Source organism: Delphinapterus leucas, chromosome X (assembly GCF_059928025.1).
Source record: "Delphinapterus leucas isolate spDelLeu-1000000601 "Yukka" chromosome X, BTC_Dleu_Yukka2, whole genome shotgun sequence".
NCBI lineage: Eukaryota > Metazoa > Chordata > Mammalia > Artiodactyla > Monodontidae > Delphinapterus > Delphinapterus leucas.
The window spans coordinates 38,011,287-38,038,042 of NC_143150.1; the positions used below are offsets into that span (position 1 = coordinate 38,011,287).

General features: G+C 39.7%; 1 protein-coding gene across 8 annotated transcripts in view; it reads left to right on the top strand.

Moving 5' to 3' along the window:
• Positions 1-3,500: 3,500 nt before the first annotated feature.
• ACSL4 (acyl-CoA synthetase long chain family member 4) overlaps positions 3,501-26,756 on the top strand; it is a 75,858-nt gene continuing 52,602 nt past the window's right edge. For 3 of the 8 annotated variants that reach the window (XM_022556766.3, XM_022556762.3, XM_022556767.3), the window contains exon 1: positions 3,505-3,638. The gene's annotated coding sequence lies outside the window, so the exon portion shown is untranslated. Of the gene's footprint in view, positions 3,639-18,829; positions 18,954-26,756 lie in introns of those variants that run through there. The other 5 variants (XM_022556759.3, XM_022556761.3, XM_022556763.3 and 2 more) reach the window with 4 other exon arrangements.

Consider the following 26,756-nt stretch of genomic DNA (forward strand, 5'->3'; position numbering starts at 1 on the left):
CAAAAGAGAAAGAATGAGTTAATGAGAGACAGTAAATTCAAGTTTCATTAAAACCCTGCTGGGATTTTGATTTGGACTTTACAGATGAATTTGGGAAGAACCGAGTTTTTACTATACTGTGTTTTCCCATCCAGATGCGTTCAGTGTCTTTCCATTTGTTTTGGCTTTTCAATTAATTTAAAAGCCAGTGAAATGTACTGGAATGACAAGAAATAGTTGTTTGAAAAGATAAAGAAGTCATTTCTCAAAAAATGACATTAAATCTAGCTGCAGTGGCTTTGGCCATTTTTGAAAGGAGTAGCCTAGGTTATTATTTATGTTCACAGTGAGAGCATCTTCTGCCTAGGTTTCTGATTTCACCAGTTGTTTCAGACATGCGATTGAAGACAATATTTGGCTTGGTTATTGGGTCTGAGAAAAAAAAAAGGCCTCATGAATGACAAAGCATAACATCATTTGTCTATGCAAATATTATTATAAAGTCCTGCTGCTTGTAGTGGGACCAAAAAGGAAATTATTATTTTACAAACATGTGAAGTATGTTTAACATGCGAAGGCTTGTTACACAATCAATGAAGAACAGTTGTTTTCTGCCCTTCCATAAATAACTAATGCCAAGAGCAGCCTGGCTATCTGTTTCAGCTTCTTGTTACAGGAGAGTAAAATGGGCAAGGCCTATTATATCAATACCCGCTAACAGAGCTGTCTTGGTAAATTCTGTTTGCCTTCAGTTTAATTTCCATGCTTTCGGTGGCTTTTATGTTGTATTTTGAATCTGTCAATTGCACTGTACGTTTTCCTAACTCTTCTCCATTTTCACATGTTTATCTCTTCTGTTTCTAATTGGACTAGTAGTTCTGGGAAAAACTTATTACCCAGGAAGCCTGATGTAGTGGTAGGCACCCCGGTCTAGGAGTCTTGGGAACTGTGGTAGGAAATCCGGGCTCTGCTACTAGTTAGTTGTGTGACTAGACAAGTCATTTAACCTGCATCTGTTTCTCTATTTGTAAACAGGATAATAATCCCCTGTCTTCCAAACTAGTAAACAATGGTGCAAATGTTCTCTCTAAAATGTCAGACAGTTGGCTGGGGGAATGTTTTGTTCCTGGGTAGTTGTTCTGGAGGGTTTCTGAGGACAAGAAATTAAGCAAGGCTTATTTTGACCCTGAAAAAGTGAAAAAAGAGCAGCTAGAAATAGTGTGGATACACTTGGTTTCCTTTTTGTAGATGCAGCTCTTTTATCCTCTTCACCCGGGGTGTGGTTAACTGGAGAGGAAAAGGTGGGGTACAGTAGGTGATAAAGGTAGCCAGAACTGTCAGCATTAATGAATAGTGTAAGTGATAACGATCTTGAAAATTCAACTAGTTTCTTGTCTGATAAGTACCTCTATATCTATATTTACAGACATCCTTATACATAGGTATAGATGTAGACATATGCATACATACAAACAAAAACTGATAGCTTCAGGCTCTTCCCTTTATACCTTGTAAAGTTGGAGGAACTTCAGTAACCTAGGACCGACTCAGTGTTCATAGGAAGTTGCCTAATTGAAAAGGTCTGGGCTCAGTGACTGCTAGTAAAGGAAATTGACAAGAGTACTCTTTCATTATGTGTTCTTTTTCATTTTGGTCTGATTTACGTGCTACACTGGGTCTGTTCTATGTCTGTGGGGTTTTTTTTGGTTTTTTTTTGCGGTACGCGGGCCTCTCACTGTTGTGGCCTCTCCCGTTGCGGAGCACAGGCTCCGGACGCGCAGGCTCAGCGGCCGTGGCTCACGGGCCCAGCCGCTCCACGGCATGTGGGATCTTCCCGGACCGGGGCACGAACCCGCGTCCCCTGCATCGGCAGGCGGACTGTCAACCACTGCGCCACCAGGGAAGCCCTGTGTCTGTGTTTTAATTCCACCACTAGACACTAAGTTTATTGAGGGCAGGGATGATCATTTCTTTGATTTCATTTGTGTTAACCCTATTGTACATGACAGTGCTCTGTCACTGTAGGTACCCAGTAAATTATATAGCTGAGAAATGATTAGTTATTTCTGGTATTACAACAAGATCTTGTAAATAAACATGACAAACTTGTTGGTTGAAGTCCTGAACTTTCTAGGTCAATCTCGAAAAAGGAAGTTATATGACTGCCATAGCAAAATTCATAGGCATATTATATATAAGTGGGTGGGCCTGTTGGAAATTGGATGAGTAATCCCACTTCAAAGAAGTAACATACAAAGGCTGTAGCTCTATGCTCTCCAACTGTGGGCCTCCAACCACGTACAGTGTCACCTGAGATGCTTATTAAAGATTCATATTTCTCAGCCCTGCTCAGATCCAGGTATCCATATTTTAACAATCACCCCAGATGATTCAGATGCATACTAAAGTCTAAGAACAACTCTAGCCTGTAACCTGAGGTGGTCACACACACACACACAAACACACACGTTGTTACCTCCAGTAATTCTATGGGAAAATACAAAACAGCAGGTGAAATGACATGTCCATTCCTAGCAAGAAGAGGAAGCTAGTCCTCCATTATGCATCAGACAACTGGAAGCATACTGGCATTTTCTTTCTTTTGGTGATATATTCTTGGCAGTTTGTCGTGGCTCATTTGCAATTATGGTCTGTCTCTTTTGAAACCCCGAGACAGTTCGCCAGCATTTTATTTTTAACAACAATTTCTTGAATCTCTTAGGAACAGTATTTGTAGGACTGGCTCAGAAACAACAATCGGGGCCAGTAAGATGTCATACTGCTGCGGTGATGTTTCCTTATCAGTTATGAGCTCTTTTGCCATTACACCATCGTGGAAATGCAAGGCATTAAGTGAAAACCCTGCATTCCTGTAATATTTCATAAGTGGGGATGGCTGGATGGGGTCTTAACGTAGTGAGAGGCGAGATAAAGGGAAGAGAGGCGTTAGATGGGGCTTGGAGAAGCAGGATGTCTTAGGCAAAGAACGTTAAGATCTCTCTCTATAGGAAGAGCAGTGAAGTCCGAAGATGAATATCTTGAAAGGGCAGCTGGAGGACGACCCGAGGGGAACTTTCATTCTGGGGTGGAGTCCTGGGAAGCGAGCGCAGGTGCGGGAGTGGGTCCGTTCTGCACCTCGCTGAAATCAGGCGCCCGGACCTCCCGAAAACACGCTCAATCACCCGGCCCCGGGGACTGGAGCTGGACCCTGCGGTGAGCCCGCGGGGCGCCGTTAGCCGGCTTAGCTCCCCCGGAGCACACCGAACACCCCCCGCCCCCCCCCGCCCCCCCCCCCCCCCGCCGCTAGCAGCCCGCTCGGGCCCTCCTTTTCGGCTGACGTCGGGGTGAGCGGAGGCGGGAGCGTGGGTGGGCCGAGCGCGCCTTCGCCGGCGATTCGGCCGGCTGTGCCACACCACCGCGCGCCCCCGCTCCGCCCGCCCCTCCAGGCGCGTCTTTTCCGGGCCCGCGCCACGCTGCGCCTCGCCCCGCCTCCTCCTCCGCCGGCCCTCCGTGTGTGCGCGCGCCGCTGCGGCTTTTTCTCCGGCCTCCGTGGCGTGCCCCTCCTTGCCCCAGCGCTAGCGGGCACGCGGCTCCTTTCCACCAGCCTCTCGAGTGTCGAGTGTTGGCCGGCTGCGGAGACGCCGCAGGCAGCGCCTCTGGTGAGTAACCCCAGCCGGCGAGGCTCCTGCCCCGGCAACCCGTGCCCTGTCGCTGTGCCGGGGCCCCCGCTCCGGCCAAGCTATCGTCCCACACCTGAGCCCGGAGGAGGTTGAGGGGACGTTTCCATTACCGGAATCCGCTCGCTTTCTTCTGGAGCTCGGGCGTTCTACCCTCCCGCCTCCTCCGGGTCCGGGAAGATTCCCGAGGTCCCGGTATCATCTCCTTTGCTGAGGTCTGGGGTCCTCGAGACCCTGGCCTGCCTCTTCTTGCCGCTCACCGCCCTCCGAGAGCCAAAAGCATCTTCCCGATCGGGGTACTAGGCTTTGCCATGACCCTTTCTTTCCAAATGAGCACATCAGGGGCTCGCCAGACCTCCAAACGACCTTTAGGGCGCTCCTGGACCTCAACTCCATTTTGTCCCCTTCGAGTCTCTCTATATCTGAGAGCTAGGGGATCTCTCTGACCCTAGAAGCATCCGCCCTTCGAATTTGAGGGATGCCCTAGCTTCCGATATCCTCTTAGCTTCCGTATCTTTAGGTAGGTTAGAAAAACGGCTGGTTTCTAGCAGAAACATGCTCTTATTTTTTCCTGTTCTACCTATCTACATCCTTGTCCTCCATGGGTGCTGTATATTTAGCATCAGCTTTATTCACTTCCTCTTCCTCTCATTCGATTGCCCTACAGAAAGAACTGTGGTCGATGTCAATAGCACAGAGAAGAATCGAGGAGAATATGATTCACTGCCTAGCCCCCATTAAGGGGTTACATATTTTAAATAAGACGTCATTTCTTCTCTTCACTCCAGCCATCTCCTCCTTCAAAGGCATTTTTTTTCACCCTCTTGAAATGACTTTGCTCTAATCGTTTTCACCTTAAAAAATCATCCCTCTAAGAAACGGCGAGATGGAGAATAAGGGCTAAATGGCATTTAAATGAACCCCTTTGAAAAAGTAAGCAGTCTGCTTTATCGGTTAATGGTTTGATCAACGCCTCAGTTTCCTCATTTACAAAAATGAGGATGTTGAACGAAGGTTCCTTCTAGTGTTTTGATTCTAGGACCTCTAAACTCATGCTTAGTAGCATGTTGCAGCATAACGGAGATTTAACCTGATGAAATCCTCATTTCCCGGTAGTTGCTTGTTGCTACGTTACTTTTTCTTTTATATTGCCTGTAACAAATAGTTTTACCTGCTCTTGATACATAAGGCTGTAAGCAGAGATCCAATGACTGTACTGTCAATGAGCATATCAATCAAGATTTTAATAGTGTGAGGCCTCTTCCTCGGATTGTAATAGAGCTCATCTTTACGATTGAAAAGAAGTGTGAGACTTGTAAGACTCCTGTAATAATTAACACCCTCTCTGCCATTTAGGTGGAGGATGAAACATTAAACTGTTAGTCTGCTCGCACCACAGAATAAAGTACCTTATTGTTCTGATAGGAGAAGTAATTTGACACCTAAAAATCCACAGAAGGTGTAATGCAACAATTAACATCTTGAATAAATTCAATTTTCCCCCTAAAACCCCTATTTTAAAAATAAGAGATTCAGATTAAGATTTTTTGTTTGAGTGTTTTGGGTAGGGGTGGGATGGGTGGAGAAAGGAGAGGCTTGCCCAGTTCAGTGAGAAGAGAAATGAATTAGGACTCCGGAGAGGCTCAGGTGCCAGTTCCAGTGCTAGCTGATTGTATAACCTTGAATAAGTCACTTTACCTCTCTTCATTTTTGCATCTGTCAAAGGGTCTTGATGTTGGCAGAATAATCCGTATAAGTCCCCCAATTTGAAAAATACATATATATATATATCTCTCTCACAATTTGCATTAAGGCTGTGCCATAAATCCTTAGTTAAACTAAGCTAAGGTAAATCCTTAGTTATTTAGAACGTTTTTCTGAAAGATTTGCTTACACTGGTTCCAATCTATATATGCATAATTCTTAATTCATCCTTATCAAATGAATTACTATATGTGGAAGTCTATAAGTTGGGAAGCATTTTACAAAAGTCAGGTATTGCTAACTTAAGCTTGCAAGTGAAGGGTGTGCATACCACACTTTATTTTTTTTTTAAACATTCAGGGCTTTTAAGAAATTTGTACGGGAATGTATACATACTGCCTTGTAACTGTAATTGGCTAGGCGCTTGAAAAGAATATGCCGGCATCTCAGTCATTCATTCATTTGTTCGTTCATTCAACTTATCTTGTTCCTCCATCTGTCACGTATTTTGTGCCAGGCCACTAGGATACGATGGTTAAGAAGGCAATCCTTACCCTGCAAGGTTTAGTTTTATAGTTCAGGATGGAGGTGATGATGGTGGGAGTTTTGGAGAGACAGTTTGTATGTCAGTTTATTTTTATTAACAACAGTCAAATCAGGGACAGAAGCAAAATCCTGGGGAAGTTAAGGCTCCCCAGGGGAGGAGGAGATGATTGTAGCCTGTAGACTCTCTTCTTGGCATTTCTTTTTTTTTTTTTTTCTTTCCTTGACCTTCAGTTATTGAGACTTTAGCAAAAATGAAAGCTTTATTTTTTCCACTCCTGCTATTGGTTGGTCTTATATATTCTTTATCTTCCTTTCTCTTTTAACTGTTTATTTTAAGATAGTTGTAGTTTCTCATACAATCATAAAAATAATCCCCTTTAATTTTCCCCAGTGGTAACATCTGGCATAACTGTAGCATAATGTCACAAGGAAATTGAGACAGATACAGTCCATCCACCTGATTCAGAGATCTCCAGTTTTACATCCACTCACTTGCGTGTGTGTATTTAGTTCTATGCAGTGTTACCATATGTGTAAATTCGTGTGACTACCACCACAGTCAAGATACAGGACAATTCCATCACCCCAAAGGTCTCTAATGTTGCCCTTTTATAGCCACAGCCATCTCCCTCCCTCCCTGATCCCTGGCAACGACTGATCTGTTTTCCTTGCCTATAATTTTGTCATTTCAAGAATGGTATACAAATGAAATCATGCGATATGTAATCTTTTGAGATCGACTTTTTTTCACTCAGTGTAATTCCCTGGAGATTCATGCAGGGAATGTGTCTTGTATCAATAGTTCTTTTTCATTCCTGAGTTGTATTCCATGCTGTGGATGTATTATAGTTTAATCGTTCACCCATCGAAGGACATCTATTTCCCGTATTTTGTAACCTATTATGAATAAAGCTCCTATGAAAAATGGTGTACTGGTTTTTGTATGAACATAAATTTCCACTTCTCTGGGATAGTTGCCCAAGAGTGCAATCGCTGTTCGTATGGTAGTTGCATGTTTAGTTTTATAAGGAACTGCCGAACTGCTTTCCAGAGTGACTGTGCCATTTTACATACCCCCGCCCGTGCCCCAGCAATGCATGAATTGTGCTCATCCTTGCTAACACTTGGTGTTGTCACTATTTTTTATTTTAGCCATTCTGATAGATATGTATATAGTGATATCTTGTCATAGTTTTAATTTGCATTTCCCTGGTGGCTAATGATGTTGAACATCTTTTCATGTGCTTATCTGCCATCTCTGTATTTTCATCAGTGAAATGTGTGGTCACGTCTTTTGTCCATTTTCTAGTTGGATTTTTTTTTTTACTGTTGAGTTCTGAGAGTTCTTTATATATTCTTAATACTAGTGCTTTGTTGGCTACATGGTTTGCAAATATCTTCTCCCATCCTGCAGCTTGCCTTTTCGTCGTCTTCACAGGGAAGTTTCGCAGAACAAAAATCTTTAATTTTGATGAGGTCCAGTTTATCAATTTTTCCTTTTATGGATCATGCCTTTTGTGTTAAGGGGTCTTACGTACCTTTGTTATTTAATTTTATTCCTTGCTGTTCTGTATAACATCCAGTACTTCTGTAAGCAGTGTGAATATTTTTTTCTTTGAGTAATCCTGGAGCTCAGATGTATTCTTTGAACTAGTGGTCTTGGTGGCTTACAGTGTGTGTACATACTCATACATGCTCTCACTATATTAAAATGGCTGCCATCCTTTTGTGCCTTAAAATATAATTTCTGCCTTACCAGGCAGTCAAATGAAACATTAAAATTAGTATTTTAAAATTAAGTAGACACGTCATATGCCAAGGAGATTTTTGGTTTCACTTTCTAATTTTAAAATATTTTGGCAAAACTGTATAGTTTCTAATCAACATTTGTGGTAAGTAGTCCAAAGAAAAAAAATCGTGTTCTCATTTAAATGTACTTTGAAAGTCTGCTTCTGCATTTTAAGTAGTGAAGTTGCGAATATGATGATAGATTTAGTAGGCTTTTGCTACTCAGAATAGTGAATAGAAGACTGTTGAATTTGTCTGTCCAGACTGCATGTTTTTCTTTTATAGTAGCTACTTAATGTTCATTTTAATTATCTTTTAGAATAAGCATTAGTTTTAAGGTGACTTACAGTGTTATATTTTGAAAAATATATGTGCTCATATTATGAGAACTTACAGGAAGAGCTTAGTGATTGATTTTTAGAGTATTCATTTCTGTAAGGTGGTACTGAAATTATTACTTGTCCCTTCAGTGTCACCATATTTGCTCAAATAAGTGTATAGCCAGGGTAGTGGATTTGCAAAAGATCAATCATTGGTATAAGACAAGGGCTGGTAAAATACTGCCGGTGGCCAAATCCTGCCCACCACCTGTTTTTATGAATAAATTTCTGTTGGAATACGGGCACATCCATTCATTTATGTATTGTCTGGCTGCATTCAAAATACAATGTCAAAGTTGAAACAGAGAACTTATGACCCTAAAAGCCAATTTACTCTCTGGTAAATTTTACACAAAAAGTTTGCCCAGAGATAACGCAACCTTAAAAATTATTGAGTGAGTCTCTATGTTATAAAGGAAATTTGACAAACTTTACCTTGACTTTTAGTATCTTTTAGGTATATTTCCATGGGAAATTGTGGTTCAGAACAGTGTATTCATTTTCTTTAACTAAGTCTGAAGGCACTGTGGTCTAGGAGCAGCATTAAGGAATGGATAGAGAGTTGGGAAGGTTGATGTTGTTGTTGTTGTCGTCAAGTGTGGGGTATTTCAGTGTGAATGTCAATCTACAAGTATGGCAAATAGTGAGATTCAGAAGCAGGCCTGTCCAGTTGCGATGTCCTTTGGAGATCCTGCTGTAAGCTAGAGCGGTAACGACAGAGCCAGTTATGGCAGCACTGTTGCTCCTGCTCCCCAAACTTCTGTGATCTTTTTTTTGTGTGTGTGGTATGCAGGCCTCTCACTGTTGTGGCCTCTCCCGTTGCGGAGCACAGGCTCCGGATGCGCAGGCTCAGCGGCCGTGGCTCACGGGCCCAGCCGCTCCGCGGCATGTGGGATCTTCCCGGACCAGGGCACGAACCCGTGTCCCCTGCATCGGCAGGCGGACTCTCAACCACTGCGCCACCAGGGAAGCCCTGTGATCTTTAAATACATAGTAGTTTGAGCCTAATAAGCTGACCTTAAGACTGGCTGGTTTATTATTTTGTTTGCACAGCTTCCTTTCGTACATTAGAAGTTCACACTTTAGTTCTTTTAAACGTCCTACCTACAAGTAATGTTGAAAATGGAAATTGAGTTAGCACTGTGGGCTGTATATTTGGAAAGAAATGGATCTCAGCCTCACATCATACACAAAAATACATTAAGGATGTATTTTAAAAATTTCTGGAAAGCACAAGACACCATAACAAAGTTAAAAAGGCATATGACAGACTGGGGGGAAATAACTTCTACATATGCAGTGGAAGCTTTTATTGACTTTTACTTAACTGACTCACCATATTAAATGATACTCATTTCTTTCGTAAAATACACTGTGCACTGAACACTTGCTATTAGTAGGTTGGTCTCAGGTAAGCCAGGCTTGTGGACCCACCAGTACAACAGATGCTTTTATTACTGAACCTATATATGCTCGTTGTTCTTGTTTTTGTAAATATGTAATTTATTTTCATATTTTATAATGTGATACAGTCTGAGTAGTGGGGAATTGAAGTTCTTACTGAAAATTTACATATGAAATGATATGATGTCTGGTACTGGCTTCAGATTATATGGGGGTTGAGGTACGGAGTGCATAGAGATGTGAAAGAAATAAAATTCAGCACGTATAGATAATTGTTGAAGCTGGGGGATAGGTTTATTATAACAAAACAAATGGTATGCTTTGGAAAGAGTTGATGAAAGCAAGTTATTACTGTATAATTAGGTGTGGGTAAGACAATGATAAAAGATTTGTATAAAATAAATATAAAAATCTGAGGGGTTCTCTACTCATAGTTCCTTGCAAGTGTCTTTTAAGTTCTTTGAAGTTCTACATTAAGAATTCAAATTAAATTTCTTTACAATCCATGGGCCTGGAGTTAAAGAAAGGTCTTGGCTTCTTGGCCCTTTATCAAAAGTTTGACGAATGAGTGTACATTTACCACTGATAAAATGAAGATAAAATGAAATGTTTGTCATGTGCATATTTTCTTATGACTGTTCACCTTAGTTGACCTTTTCAATTAGCTAATCAAGTGTTCCAAATAACATTAGATAAAAAGGTTTCTACTGTGTAATATCTATGATATGTAAAGAGCTCCTACAGATCAATAAGAAAAAGGCACCTGTTAGAAAAAGTGGCACAGGGTTATGAATTGGCCTTTCACATAAGAAGAGATTGAAATGATGATTAAAAAAGAAAAGATGCTCAAATTCATTCTAGTAATTAGGGAAATGAAAACCTTTTTTTTTTTTTTTTTTACCAAATACATTGGCAAAAACTATAATATCCACTTTTTGAAAGAAATGGGCACTCTCATACACTGTTAATGAGAGTGCAAATTGTGTAGCTTTTTGATAGAGGGTACCAAAATCCTCTCACTTTTTAAATATGCATATATTTTGGCCCAGCAATTCTGTAGGAAGCTATTCTAAGGAAATATCTGCACATTTGTATAAAGATGCATACAAGATTTCAATGCAGTGAAACTGGTCATAACAGTGAAAACTTGGCAGCAACCTAAATGTGCATCAGAAGGGGAATGATTTAAATAATGGCATGCTGTTCTGTGGAATAACATGGGGCTATTAAAGGAAAGAAACCCTTCAGACCTATATAAACTGACACAAGAGTTCCAAAGTATGTTGTTAAAGGTGGGGGGGGGCAGAGGAGGGAGTTATAGAACAGTCCGTATACCATGATTCCACTTATCTAAAAGAACAAAACCTTACCATGCATATGGATAATACAAAAAAGTGTGATTGATACGCACCACAAATGGTTATCTCTAGGGCAAAAGGGAGTGGTGTTAGAGGAAGGCACTATAGAGATACTTATACATTTTACCCTATACAATTCTACAATGCATTTTAATTTATGATTTACTATTTTGATACTAATTATACAGATTCATCATATGCAACATTACACACTGGAGGATAATTACAATGCGATTCTGAAATGGAGTGAATGCCTTGTATTTAGACAGCACTCAGGTAGTTTTTAAAAATAATTTTCTCCCTTTGTTAAAGTAGTATTTGTATTGTCTAACTTTTCTGCACTGAAAATATGAGTGTAAAGAAGAATAAGAGCACCACAATCCCATACCCAGGGAGATCTATTGTCAACTTCTGGGTACACGTTTGTGTACACACATGTTTGGATGCTTGCATGCACACGTGTGCACACATACATGCACGTGTGCAAACATACGTATCTTCTTTCTACAAAAATGGGTTCTTACTGTGCATACCTATTTGTAATTTGCTTCCTTTAACTTGACTCTATACTGTGAGCATCTTTCACGTTTGGTAACTCTGAATAAGTGAAAAAGACATCTTAGTGGGAAGAAGAACAACACTGTGCCATGTAAGTATAGTGTTCCACCTAAAACAACTGGTTTCTAGGACAAACTATAATCTTAAAGTCATGGCCACCAAAAGTAAATAACCAAGGAACTAAAAAATCCTCAATGTTAAACCAGTTCAGTTCTGTTTGGAATTAATGCACATGTTGTTTAAATTGTAGTTACTAGTAATGATGTATAAGTGCAATGTATTAAAATGTCATTAGGAATCTTTTGGGTGGGGTTTGGTTTTAATGAAGATTTTAAAACTGAGCTTGAACAGTTATTTTGGTTCAAAGAAAAACCAACCGGTCTAATTTTTGGTAAATGTGTGGGCTTAGTTGTGTTCTTTCACAACTTACAAAAGTAAAGAAAATCTAGGTCTCTGTGGCAACATGAATCTTTGTGTATGGTAACTCAGTCTGTAGTATATAAAATTGTACATTAGGAGAACTGTGTTTGATTTGGGCAAGTATGTGCGTATTCTGCTCGCATGTCCTCTAGAAGCATTTATTGAGCACATCCGCCCTGGGCTCATTATAACCTTTTCTGGGTTTATGCTGTGGGACTTAGAGGTGAAAAGACCTTAGTTTATGATGAATTCAATAGAGTATTTAACGAAAGAAGATTCTACCTTGTAGACAATGGTGTTAATGTGATGGCCTAGCGTAGCTGCTCATATTTTTGTTATGGCGATTGAAATAGCATCGCTGCTCTCCAAGGCTGTGCATCTTGTGCATTTTGGCCTTTCTGGAATTGATTTCACAGCAAGAGGATTTTTCTTTCATAGGCGCTGTGAAGTTAGCAGATTTTATGTGGGAGTCAGAATAGAGGTTTCCCATTTCTCACTTGATTGATGACAGGGACGTGTGAGATGAGGCTAGTAACAGAGGTATTGAAAATATTTATGGTGGCTTCTAGTGGTTGTTAAGAAGTTAAGGCAGTGGAAGGCATGGTGAAATACCTGTTTTCTCTTAGGTATCCTGTTTATTACCTTCAATATGTGCCTAAAGCATTTTAATACTACAAAAAAAGTAATGATAGGGTTTTGAAGGACCACTCCCCTGGGGGTACCCGAGTGGTGAGTCATCAGAGAAAGCCTGCAGAAATGGGCAGAGCTGCTCCTGCTGAAATGGTGATCATTCGTTATTCTCAGAATATGTTAGTCATTTCTGCTTCTCAAATGAACTGAAAGCTGAACATTTCCCGCAGACAGGAAACAGGAACTTGGTTGAATGAGCTTAAAGTTCAGTTATGGCTTTGGAAACAGAAGAGAAGACAGAACTAGCACTAGTATCTCATGGGACGCATCCAAGTAAAAGATGCTCTGTTCCCCATGACCACTGAAGATACTAAGTTGAGACATAGCTTAAAAGAGTAATTGAAAAATCATCACTTGACTGGGGGGTAGAACTGGGCAGAACTAGCCATAAACAACTGTCAGATGAATGTGTTTCAGACAAATAGAGCAGAAAAGAGAAAAGCAGGCTAGGATAATGGTATTCTTGTACTTGGAACGACAGAGACCTTCAGGATTTGGTGCGAGGTTAGTTTAGTATGGTTTAAAGCCTTTGGTGAAATACTTGGGATTCCGTTTGTGCCCAGGCACTTCCTTACAGGAGTAGGTTAGAATTTCTGTGAAGCAGGTGGTTTCCATACTCTGGAAACTAGAAAAGTCATGGTTCAGGCTCACTGTTTGGTGAATTATAGCAACCTGCAGATGGGAAGCTGTGTAGTGTTTATTTCCCCCAATAGAAAGAAATGTCAGTATTAGCATATTCATTCAAATATAGTTACACATTTTACATTTTCAAGCAGAATGACTGAACTCGTAAGGACATTATATAACACAGCTTTTCCACCAGAAAATTTTGGATTCCTTTGTTTAGATTTTGTTTTTAGTGTCAAGTGTAAAGGCCTGGGTTTTTATGTGGAAGCAGGTTTTTAATTTATGCACATATTTGCATTAATTTGAATATTCTCTTGATCACCAAGAGATTGTTGAATATTAAACTGTTAGTAAGGGAGTAGCTTTCTTTAGGAAGTATCCTCCAAAGAATTTACTTCTTTACAAGTAATTTTAGAAAAGACAACTGTAAAATGGAAACTTCCCTGGTGAATCTCCCACCTTTCTTTTTTTTTTTTTGCGGTAGGCGGGCCTCTCACTGTTGTGGCCTCTCCCTTGCAGAGCACAGGCTCCGGACGTGCAGGCTCAGCGGCCGTGGCTCACGGGCCTAGCCGCTCCGCGGCATGTGGGATCTTCCCGGACCGGGGCACGAACCCGTGTCCCCTGCATCGGCAGGTTCACTCTTAACCACTGCGCCACCAGGGAAGCCCCCACCTCCTTTTTTAATCCATGTTTTGAAATGGAGTTCCCCAACCTCACTTTTAAGCCTTTCTTTTATGGCCTGAGTAGAATTGAATGAGGGGTGATCCTCAACCCCAGAAGTACAAAGTGTTCATTGGGGTTAAAAAGATACTTGTACTTGCCCGGCCGGCTGACTTGAATCCTAGCTCAGTAGGGTCATTCTGGAGTCACTGTAAGCCTAAGGGCTCTGCAAGGGTAGAAGAATATTCTACCTGGCTCTCGGAGGAAGAATATTCCAGTGCTCAGATAGCTTCCCAATCTCTATCTTGTCTCAGTGGTACCCTGCATTTTGAGCCGTTGTTATTTGGTTATATGAAATGTTTGTGTGGAGTGATTGGCCTATGATTGCAGTGATATAGTACATGTGGTGCAATGGGAGAATCATTCCTAACTTAACTTTCAGACAGCTCATCTTTTTCTCAAAAAGCCCCTAACCCTAAAGATTGTAGGGTTTTTTTTTCACCTCTTAGGGAGAAAGTGCTTCCTTACAATCTAGCTTCTAATTGTCCTCAACTGAGGAAGACTATTGACCACCTCCCTCCCTGCCTTTGACTGAAGGGTCATGTTGCTTAGGGCACTGCCCACAGTAAAGAGGAGGTCAGTGCTGTACTAGGGCATGACCAAAGGAGTGAGAGTTGGCCATGAACATATGGTCTCTAGCCAGAGCGTACCTTGAGTTTTGAAAACTAGGAATCTCAACTCCAGTTTGTTCTTTAGAGACATATTTTAAAAACAAGCTGTAGCCTGTTGGGTCCCTAAGCTAAGAGTGTGTTGAGAAGCCTTGCAGTGTTTAATCTGATATCACAGTCTCTGGTGGAAATCTGCAAAAGTGAGTCAAAACTCTGTGTTTTTCCAAAGACAGGATTGTTGTTATGAAACACATATATGTTACTTTAATGACTTTGATGAGATGGAAGCAACTCATTTTGAAGCAGCTAATTTTGACTGAAAGAATTGCTTTTCAACCTAGAGTTGATTTCTTTAATTTTGCATCATTCCTAGCTAATGTGACACTAAGGTCATTTTATTTGTCTGGTCTCTTCTAGATGTCATAACATTTTGTCATGAGATCATGAGAAAATGTTTCTTCTGCTTTGAGAGGAGTGATTAGGAGTCTGTTTAGGATGGAAAATCAGTTCTTAGATTTGTTGCCTCCGCTGCTGACCTCTGCCTCCTGTGTGAAAGAAAATCAATGATGTTTCAAAGTCATACAGTTACATATTTGGGTTGCATAAAATTGTTCTGTGGAATGAGCTAAACTTTTAGAATTTGAGTTTGGTACTTGGCCAGATCCGGGGACATGTCCTGCGATTGCTAGACCTTTTTTTTAAAAAAAAATTTTTTTTTCTTGAGTTTACCGGCAGTAGCCCATTGCTGATGAAAGATAAGGATGTTGCCTGGACTTGGCACCAGGCGCCGAACCTCAATGCCTTTCTCTTCTACTTTCAGACATAGCAGCCCTGGAAACCATAAGATCGAGGTGCTGGAAGCATTCTGATAATCCCTTTTCTTATTCTTTAAAAATCTGGCCTGTTGCTGTCACACAACCATCAGGCCTCAAACAGAGAACGTTTGTTTTCAGAACCTCCTCTGTGTTGACCTTAGTTTTGCTTTTGAAGAAGAGTAAGCAGCAGGTTGCTCCGTATAGTACATGAGAAAGAGAACCTTCTTTACCTTTTACTGCTGCTCACATTGTTTGCAGATGCTTCCAGGAGGATTGAATTATAACCTAATTTAAAGATGATGTATTTTCGCTTAACTATACACAGAAATAACTGCAAAGGGATGTCTTAAAAGCAAATTACACATTGTAGGTACAGCAGAAGTTAAATGCTTTAGGGATAAATGGGTGATATCTGCTGGTCGGAAATATCAACACTGTTGAAGTTACAGCAAGTTTCTTGGCTGACGTTTTTATGGGGACACATAACTCCCCTTCCTTAAACAGTGTTTCATTGAGATGGGAAAAAGACTTCTGCTCTGCTTGGGAGTTTTTAGTACACTGGTGCTTCTCTTTAAATCTGTTTTTGAAATTCTTGTTTTGGATCTCATCTTCTGCGAAAGTGCCTTATATTGACACATTGTCAATACTCAAGTAATGAAACCTACAAGTAAGGAAACCTACAAGTAAGGAAACCTACAAGTAAGGAAACCCCCCGTTGTGTGTGTTCTGCAGTGGAACTAACCTATTCCAAATTTTACTCTTGCTGGAGGAGTATTATAACCAGAAGGTTATAACCTGTTTGTAACAGATGGATAGTAGTCTGCAGATGAAATTGATCCAGACCTTTTAGTTTTGTTTGTGTTTTTAGCTCTGCATTGTCCTTTCCTTTATTCCTTTTCAGAACCTCACTTTCAGGCTTTGCATAATTTTCCTTGCCCTAATATTTAAAGGAAATTAAAAAAAATCCATTTTGAGCAAGACAGCTGGTACCTAAGCATTAACAGGTATAACTGGATAATCCCAGAGGGTAGCTATTATTATTAACTTTTTTAAAAAGTCTGGTTGGGCTATTATTATAGGGTTGAGGGTTGGCTCATGGGTATCCCTCTTTTCCTATTATACGTATATGTCTGCTCTCTATGTTAGTCTCATGTCCTCTTAAAATATTGTCTGTTGAACAGTAAGCTCCAGAAGGAGTGGGCTTGAATTTTTCTTGAACGAATGCATGTGCATGTACCTGTAGCTGCCCAGGATTTGGGAAACTAAATTTTTAAAAATTTTACAGATGAAAAGGGTGGTTACTGGCTATACTTATTTTTAATTTTTTTCCCTCAAATGTCCTTATGGTGGTTAGTCTTCAGCAGTGATGATTACAAAACCAAAGAAAATAGAGACTCAACCTTTTGTTTCCTGCTTCAGTGAGCCTATGCCCAATAGGATAACATCACTTTCATATTATGAAAGTCACTGCATATGTCATTAAGTCTTTACAACTTTCGGTTGTCATGCTAGAAGGCGTAGCTTCTTCCAAGACTTCTTTCTACCAAAGAAGTTCTATTCCACCATATTCTTGTTTAAATGTAGGAATCTCTTAACCAAATGGATTTTTTCTTCTGGATTTAAAAAATGTGATCTTAATACATGGCTTATTTTTTTAAATAAATGTTTCATTTTGGAATAATTTTACATTTACAATGAATTTGTAAAGATAGTTCAGAGGTCCTGGATATTTTTCCCCAGCTCCCCCTAATGTTAACATTTTACATAACAGACACTGGTGCAGTACTCTAGAATTTATTTGGATTTCCCTAGTTTTACTACCAAAGTCTTTAATTTTTTTCCTGTTCCAGGATCCAAAATTGTTATACATGTTTATTTTAGAAAACATGTATGGATAAAAAAACAAAACAAAGTACGGGTAGTGCCCCTACGCAGAGACAACTATTGAGATTTTTTAGTATATATCCTTCCATATCCCCCAAACGTTTTTGGATTCCCCTAAAAAACAAAATGTGTTTTATATACTGTTTTGTAATTTGCTTTTTTACACTTAATATGGCATTTAAATTTTTTGTGAACATCTTCCCATGTCTTCTATTTTTAATGTAGTTTAATCTATTTCCTATCCTTATTTATTTGTTTATTTATTTGGTCATGCCAGTGGCTTGAGGGATCTTAGTTCCCTGACCAGGGATTGAACCCAGGTCCCCGGCAGTGAAAGCGCCAAGTCGTTAGTACCCACTGGACTGCCGGGAATTCCCTGTCCTTAGTTATTTTGTTTCCATTTCTTTGTTCAGTTAATTCTTCATGATTTTAAGCCAAACTATGCGGGTGTTCTCAACGTTTCCCCCCCAACAAACCTGAGAAATAGGACACTCCTATCAGTAACAATGGCTCATTAACCCAGTGATTCTAAATATGTGTGTATTAGGTTGAACCATTTGAAATTGCTATATTTTTGTATGTAACAGCTTTTCGACTATTGGCAATTTTATGTGGTTCAACCTAATAGTTTCAAAAAGCTTTCTAGGTCATTCTGATCCCTTTCCTCCATTCTCACTCCACTGAGAACCCCTGGCCTCTCACTCTACTGAGAATCTCTGCATTTAGAATGGTGAGCTGACTCTGAAACATTTCACCAGGCAAAAATGTTGACAAATCACCTTCCAGGTGTCTCTGATAAACACAACATCCTTAAGACTTATGCCTATGTTGATGACATATGCAGAGAACTTGAACTCCGGTGAATTGCATCTGTCCATCAGCATGTTGAAAATAGACTTCTGAGCATCCAGCCTAAGCTCTGGAAAATACAGGCTGACTGATGGCTCTGAGTCCTGGTTCTGTATCTATATTGGATAGCCAGGGGCACTGGCGCCACCCAGTGGTACCTCGTAGACGAGCAGCTGATGTTGCTCTTACCTCTACTTTCACTTTTTTCTTTCTTTCCTCTTCTCCCATGTTTATGGTCTCACCTTCCTTTTCTTTTCTCCATCTGTACCAATTGCAGTAACGGGTTTCATTTAGCCCAGCTGATGAGAATCAGAGCGCTACACTAGCCATATAATTTTGCTGTGATATCCTTATTTAAGTAAAGGCTTTGGAATATGAGACATGAAATCATACGTGTAAACATACTGAGCAGACTGTTATTCGCTCTGTTTATGAAGTCATGATTCCTACCCAGAATGGGAGTAAAATTTGTACTCTGCCAGAATGTGGCCCATCTTGTGTTTAATTTCAAACTTGTCAGTGTATGAGAGGAAGCACGCCTATGTATCTCAGATGTGAGGAGGCATACATACATAGAGTGAAAGATTTAACTGGGAAATCATTCTTTGGTTTCCTTCCTCTTTAGTATGACTTGTTATTTCAGTCAAGAACTATTTAGTAAGCGCCTACTGTGTACCTGTACTGTGCTAGGTTCTGGGGATTATAGCAGCGATGGGGACAGAGATGACTTCTGTCTTTAAAGAGCTTACAGCCCAGCTGGGGAACAGAAACTTGAACGCGTTTAGGTGCTGTGCTGGGAGAGGAAACAGCAGAGGCACCTGACGTAAAGCGGGGAGGTCAAGGAAGGCTGTTTAGAAGCGTCATTCAAACTGAGACCTAAAGGAAGCCAGGAAAAGGGAGAAGAGAATGTTCTTGGCAGAGAGAAAAGGATGTGCTAGACGCAGAGGTGAGAGATTAAGCTTCGTGCTTTTGAGAACCTAAAAGAAGTTTGTGATGGCTCGGGCTGTGAGATCAACTCATTTATAAGTTTCACACCAGTCCCGGGAGGTAGGAGTAGTATTCCCTCCATGTTAGAGTTGTAGCAGATGAGGCACAGAGGGCACAGAACTTGCCCGAGGTCACCCCGCTCTAGTAAGTTGTAGCGCCAGGAACTGGACCCAGGCCGTCTGGCTCCAGCACGTTGGCTCACAACTACCTCAGCAGGACGCTGCATTATAGATACTGGAGCTTCATTGTCCTCCCCCCCTCCCCGGCTCCCCCGCCCCTTTACCCTTTGATGAAGCATAGCGCCTTATCCTGTTCATCTGTGGTCTTTTTAAGGGCCAAGTTAAATCTTTCTTAGTAAACTGAACATTAGGCTGTACTGGGTACAGCCTCTTCCAAGAACTGGAGCTTACAAATAATGTGAAAAAGTCCTTAAGCTTACAGCATCTGGGTTAGCCCAGAAAGTCTCGGGTTTGCTTTAGTCTTTTATCATTGATTGGGAATCAGATACCTCATTTGATGTGCAACTCTATGGTTGCTAACCCATATTTTCCAGAAAATCATAGATGGGAAGTAGTAATTGGTCATATTTTTTAAAAATGAGTGTAAGGTATGTATTTCCCACAAGGCTAGAATTTTTGTTTGCTTGCTAAAGTTGATTTGGCAATATCCTTTTCTCTGACTTAGGTTAAGTTAGTGAAAGGGTAAACACAACTTCTTAAATAGGACTATAGTCTTTAAAAGTCATATGAATTAAAAACCTATTCATGGAGATATTTTCTTACAACAGATCTGATTTGTCCTTTATGTACTTAATATACAAGTGTGTGCTTTGTAAGATGAGGAATTGACTTCAGTTTGAAATTATTAATTAAAGTTTAATTCTAGATTTTAGAAGTTGGGTTATAAATACTCAGTTGTATATAAACTATTTAAGATTGTTGTAATTTGATATCGTTGAAACACTTGGAATAAAAAGTTGTGTGTGTGTGTGTGTGTGTGTGTGTGTGTGTGTTAGATGGCACAAAGCTGGTTGTTTCATTTATTTTCCCATTTGTATATGACTGTGGATTCAGTCAGGACTTAGTACTTGGAAGTGTCTTTCCAGTAGTGAAGGTAGGCTTTTGCTGATGTAGCCACACACATTCTTGCCTTGTTCTCCGTGCGACCAGAGTTAGGGTTATTACTGGGGTCATCATTACGGATGTTTTTGCAAAAAGGCGGGGGGACACTCTGATAAGAATTACTCTGGGACAACATGTGTAAACCAGGGGACGGACCTAGGCAAGCTGGGAAATTTCCAAGTACTAAGTCAGTCGGGTTGAGCCAGTGCTTCTGAAGCTAAGCTCACAAATTGAGGTAACCAGCAGCCACAGGTAGCTTTCCCTTTACTTTGGAGTAAAACCATTAATTTTCCAGTAAATGTATTATCGTATATTGCAGTGGAATTGTATGTGTAGCAGCTGTGTTCCTTTTAGAAGTTTGAGCATTGTGAACTCAGTGCTGCTAGGCCCTGTCGAGGTTATTGCAGGACACAGAGCTGTGTGGGCCTTACAGGAAGTGAGATTACTTAATGATACTTTACTGTTGCCCGAAACATTTTGAAATGAAAACTTTGAGGGAAAGAAATGATTCAGCCTTTTCTGCCTCCTACTGCTTTTTGAAGTCAGCTAGTACACATTAATTAGTAAGCTGATACCACAGTTGATTGGAACGTCTGAAGCAAGACATTCTTAGGTAAATGATATCCTCTAAAGTTCTGAGTAGTTGGTCCCAGAGTTCAGGTTGTAAACAAGTGGGTACTGATGGAGAGCTGACTTCTGAAATCCCCTCCCTTCACCGTCCCTCTCATCCCCTGTGTGGTAAGCAAAGAAGGGATACCCAGTTGGTGCCTTTTGCCCGTGACACCTTCATCTGGGAGGCCTCAATTCCCATTGGGCTGGGTCTGGTTAGCTGAAAAATGGTTTCCTTGTGGGGCAGAGGAGTGCCAGTATGACTCTTCTCATACCTATTAAATCTTAGGCTGGTATCATCTGGCATTTGAGTTCCTGTTTGTTTTAATAGGATAAGTGAGTGGAACTCTGGGCTTTAAGGAAATTATTGATACAGTATTTCCATCTGTATGGAGCCCCTCATGATTATCTGGCTTTTTGATATTGTCTATTCACTTGCCAGTAGTAGTCAATTTTTGTTAGTCGCATTTTGACAGAGGGTACCACGGGGATGCTTAGTTTTAGGAAGCATTTAACATTGTAGTTATAGCAAGAAAAAACCCCACTCATTTTATCTTGCTTCATGGATCATATTACATGAGTGAAAGAAGTTTATTTTACTTTGAGTCTAGTTTAAAAACATAAGTGTCAAATCTTCTTTCCGTAGTGAGGTTGAAGTCAACTTTTGGCTCCTTTTGTAGCATCTCTTCACCACGTGAACAGGGCCAAATGCCTTAAGGGCCATACTCATTGTCACTTATCAACACACACATATATACACAGACACACGCTAGAATTAGTTGAGACTGGTGCTATATTTTCTACTTATATATTGAATGATAAAAGTAATATGTTCACTGTAGAAGTTTTAGAAAATGTAGGGGAAAATAGAAGGACAAAACTAAAAATCACCTATAATTCTACAACCCAGAGATTAACATTTAAGCTTGTAGCCTGCATATATTTGGTTAAGTTGCATCTTAAACCAATTTCACTTCATATATCTTGACCGTTTTCTCATATCCTTAAATATCTTTGACAACACTGCACTTGATGACTGTGTAGTGTTCAGTCATAAGGATACATCATTATTTTACCAATCTCCTCTTGGTCATTTGATGTTGTTTCTAGTTTTTCTGTTATTTATATCACAATGGTGACTATTGTCTACATTTTTTGTGTGTGTGCATCTCGGACTATTTCCTTAGGATATTCGTAGAAGTAGAGAGTGAAATTATTCGGTCATGAGTTATGTATGACTTCAAGTGTCCGGATGCCTATTGCCAAATTGCTTTCTATAAAGCTTGTACCAATTTACACTTCTGTCAACAGGATAAAAAGTGCCTTTCTGTATACATTTGGCAACAATGAGTAATTTCTTTATTCTTAATTGGCACTACTTTTGATGGACCCCCAGTGCATTGCTGTCTGTTTCAGCAAATAAAAATTATTCCTGGCAGAAATGAAAGTGGGGGATGTAATATTATAAACAGTAGTACTACAACGAACTGGCGGCCCCAGATACTTAGAGAATTGTTGAAGCAGGCCATATTTTAGCTCTAAGGGTCTGTGTTTCTAAAAATATATTTTTCCTTTTCAAGTAGTTTATGAATCTCATCTTTAATGTAGAGAAAAATGCTAATACTTTTCTTCTAAAATTATTGCTCCACGAACTGTACTTTGCTGTACAGCAGAAACTAACACAACACTGTAAAGCAACTATATACTCCAATAAAAATTAATAAAAAATTATTGCTTCATGAGTGCTTACTGTTCATTACATTAGTGCTTTCTGTATGTATATTTATTGAGTCATGCCTTGGAAAACAAAATGTAACTTCTGGCAAAAATAGTCCAAGTTTTTGGAACATTTGGTTTGTTACACAGCAGTAATTTCTGGTCAAGCTCTCTTAAATTAACAAATACTTCTTTCAACTATTATTCAGTTCTTTAGTATTTTAGTAAAGGCCTTGTGAATTCGGAATCACCCATGTATCACCATACTGCTTGAGTAAACTTGGAAGGAAGAGATTTGGTAAGTCCAATGTTTGATATTATGCAATCGATTTGTCCAACACATTTTCTAAAATCAGTATCATAAGATTGCTGGTCCTAGAGGGCACACAGCAGAAGCAAGAAGAACTACAATCCTGCAGCCTTTGGAACAAAAACCACATTCACACAAAGATAGACAAGATGAAAAGGCAGAGGGCTATGTACTAGTTGAAGGAACAAGATAAAACCCCAGAAAAACATCTAAATTAAGTGGAGATAGGCAAGCTTCCAGAAAAAGAATTCAGAATAATGATGATTCAGGACCTCGGATAAAGAACGAAGGCAAAGATCGAGAAGATGCAAGAAATGTTTAACAAAGACCTAGAAGAATTAAAGACCAAACAAACAGAGATGAACAATACAATAACTGAAATGAAAACTACACTAGAAGGAATCAATAGCAGAATAACTGAGGCAGAAGAATGGATAAGTGACCTGGAAGACAGAATGGAGGAATTCACTGCTGCAGAACAGAATAAAGAAAAAAGAATGAAAAGAAATGAAGACAGCCTAAGAGACCTCTGGGACAACATTAAATGCAACAGCATTCGCATTATAGGGGTACCAGAAGGAGAAGAGAGAGAGAAAGGACCAGAGAAAATATTTGAAGAGATTATAATCGAAAACTTCCCTAACATGGGAAAGGAAATAGCCACCCAAGTCCAGGAAGTACAGCAAGTCCCATACAGGATAAACCCAAGGAGAAACACGCCGAGACACATAGTAATCAAATTGGCAAAATTTAAAGACAAAAATTATTGAAAGCAGCAAGGGAAAAATGACAAATAACATACATGGGAACTCCCAGAAGGTTAACAGCTGATTTCTCAGCAGAAACTCTACAAGCCAGAAGGGAGTGGCATGATATACTTAAAGTGATGAAAGGGAAGAACCTACAACCAAGATTACTCTACCTGGCAAGGATCTCATTCATATTCGATGGAGAAATCAAAGCTTTACAGACAAGCAAAAACTAAGAGAATTCAGCACCACCAAACCAGCTCTACAACAAAGGCTAAAGGAACTTCTCTAAGTGGGAAACACAAGAGAAGAAAAGGACCTACAAAAACAAACCCAAAACAATTAAGAAAATGGTCATAGGAGCATATATATTGATAATTACCTTAAACGTGAATGGATTAAATGCTCCAAACAAAAGACACAGGCTAGCTGCATGGATACAGAAACAAGACCCATCTATATGCTGTCTACAAGAGACCCACTTCAGACCTAGGGATACATACAGACTGAAAGTGGGGGATGGAAAAAGATATTCCATGCAAATGGAAATCAAAAGAAAGCTGGAGTAGCAATACTCATATCAGATAAAATAGACTTTAAAATAAAGAATGTTACAAGAGACAAGGAAGGACACTACATAATGATCAAGGGATCAATCCAAGAAGAAGATATAACAATTATAAATATATATGCACCCAGCATAGGAGCACCTCAATACATAAGGCAACTGCTAACAGCTCTAAAAGAGGAAATCAAGGGTAAAACTGTAATAGTGGGAGACTTTAACACCTCACTTACACCAATCGACAGATCATCCAAAATGAAAATAAATAAGGAAACAGAAGCTTTAAATGGCACAATAGACCAGATAGATTGAATTGATATTTATAGAACATTCCATCCAAAAACAGCAGATTACACTTTCTTCTCAAGTGCACACGGAACATTCTCCAGGATAGATCACATCTTGGGTCACAAATCAAGCCTCAGTAAATTTAAGAAAATTGAAATCGTATCAAGCATCTTTTCTGACCACAACGTTGTGAGATTAGAAATGAATTACAGGGAAAAAAATGTAAAAAAAACACAAACACATGGAGGCTAAACAATACGTTATTAAATAACCAAGAGATCACTGAAGAAATCAAAGAGGAAATCAAAAAATACCTAGAGACAAATGACAATGCAAACACGATGATCCAAAACCTATGGGATGCAGCAGAAGCAGTTCTAAGAGGGAAGTTTATAGCTATACAAGCCTACCTCAAGAAACAAGAAAAATCTCAAATAAACAATCTAACCTTACACCTAAAGGAAGTAGAGAAAGAAGAACAAACAAAACCCAAAGTTAGCAGAAGGAAAGAAATCATAAAGGTCAGAGCAGAAATAAATAGAAACAAAGAAAACAATAGCAAAGATCAATAAATCTAAAAGCTGGTTCTTGAGAAGATAAACAAAATTGATAAACCATTAGCCAGACTCATCAAGAGACAGAGGGAGAGGACTCAAAGCAATAAAATTAGAAATGAAAAAGGAGAAGTTACAAAAGACACCACAGAAATACAAAGCATCCTAAGAGAGTACTACAAGCAACTCTATGCCAATAAAATTGACAACATGGAAGAAATGGACACATTCTTAGAAAGGTATAACCTTCCAAGAGTGAACCAGGAAGAAATAGAAAATATGAACAGACCAATCACAAGTAATGAAATTGAAACTGTGATTAAAAATCTTCCAACAAACAAAAGTCAAGGACCAGATGGCTTCACAGGTGAACTACATCAAACATTTAGAGAAGAGCTAACACCCATCCTTCTCAAACTCTTCCCAAAAATTGTGGAGGAAGGAACACTCCCAAACTCATTCTGTGAGGCCACCATTACCCTGATAGCAAAAGCAGACAGAGATACTACCGAAAAAGAAAATTACAGACCAATATCATGATGAATATAGGTGCAAAAATCCTCAACAAACTACTATCAAACAGAATGCAACAACACATTAAAAGGATCATGACACCATGATCAAGTGGGATTTATCCGAGGGATGCAAGGATTCTTCAATATATGCAAATCAATCAATGTGATACACCATATTAACAAATGGAAGAATAAAAACCATATGATCGGGCTTCCCTGGTGGAGCAGTGGTTGAGAGTCAGCCTGCCGATGCAGGGGACACGGGTTCGTGCCCCGGTCCGGGAAGATCCCACATACCGCGGAGCAGCTGGGCCCGCGTACCGCCAAAAAAATAAAATAAAATAAAAAATAAAAACCATATGATCATCTCAGTAGATGCAGAGAAAAGCTTTTGACAAAATTCAGCACCCACTTACGATAAAAACTCTCCAGAAAGTGGGCTTAGAGGGAACCTTCCTCAACATAATAAAGGCCATATATAACAAACCCACAGCAAACATCATTCTCAGTGGTGAACAACTGAAAGCATTTGCTCTAAGATCAGGAACAAGACAAGGATATCCACTCTCACCACTATTATTCAACATAGTTTTGGAAGTCCTAGCCACGGCAATCAGAGAAGAAAAAGAAATAAAAGGATTCCAAACTGGAAAAGAAGAAGTAAAGCTGTCACTGTCTGCAGATGACATGATACTATACATAGAGAATCCTAAAGATGCCACCAGAAGACTGCTAGAGCTAATCAATGAACTTGGTAAAGTAGCAGGATACCAAATTAACGCACAGAAATCTCTTGCATTCCTTTACACTAATGATGAAAAATCTGATAGAGAAATTAAGGAAACACTCCCATTTACCACTGCAACAAAAAGAATAAAATACCTTGGAATAAATCTACCCAGGGAGACAAAAGATCTGTATGCAGAAAACTATAAGACACTGATGAAAGAAATTAAAGATGATACCAACAGATGGAGAGATATACCATGTTCTTGGATTGGAAGAATCAAGATTGTGAAAATGACTATACTACCCAAAGCAATCTACAGATTGAATGCAATCCCTATCCAATTACCAATGGCATTTTTTACGGAACTAGAACAAAAAATCTTAAAATTTGTATGGAGACACAAAGACCCCGAATAGCCAAAGCAGTCTTGAGGGGAAAAAACCTAGCTGGCGGAATCAGACTCCTTGACTTCAGACTATACTACAAAGCTACAGTAATCAAGACAATATGGTCCTGGCACAAAAACAGAAACATAGATCAATGGAACAAGATAGAAAGCCCAGAGATAAACCCACGCACCTATGGTCAACTCATCTGTGATAAAG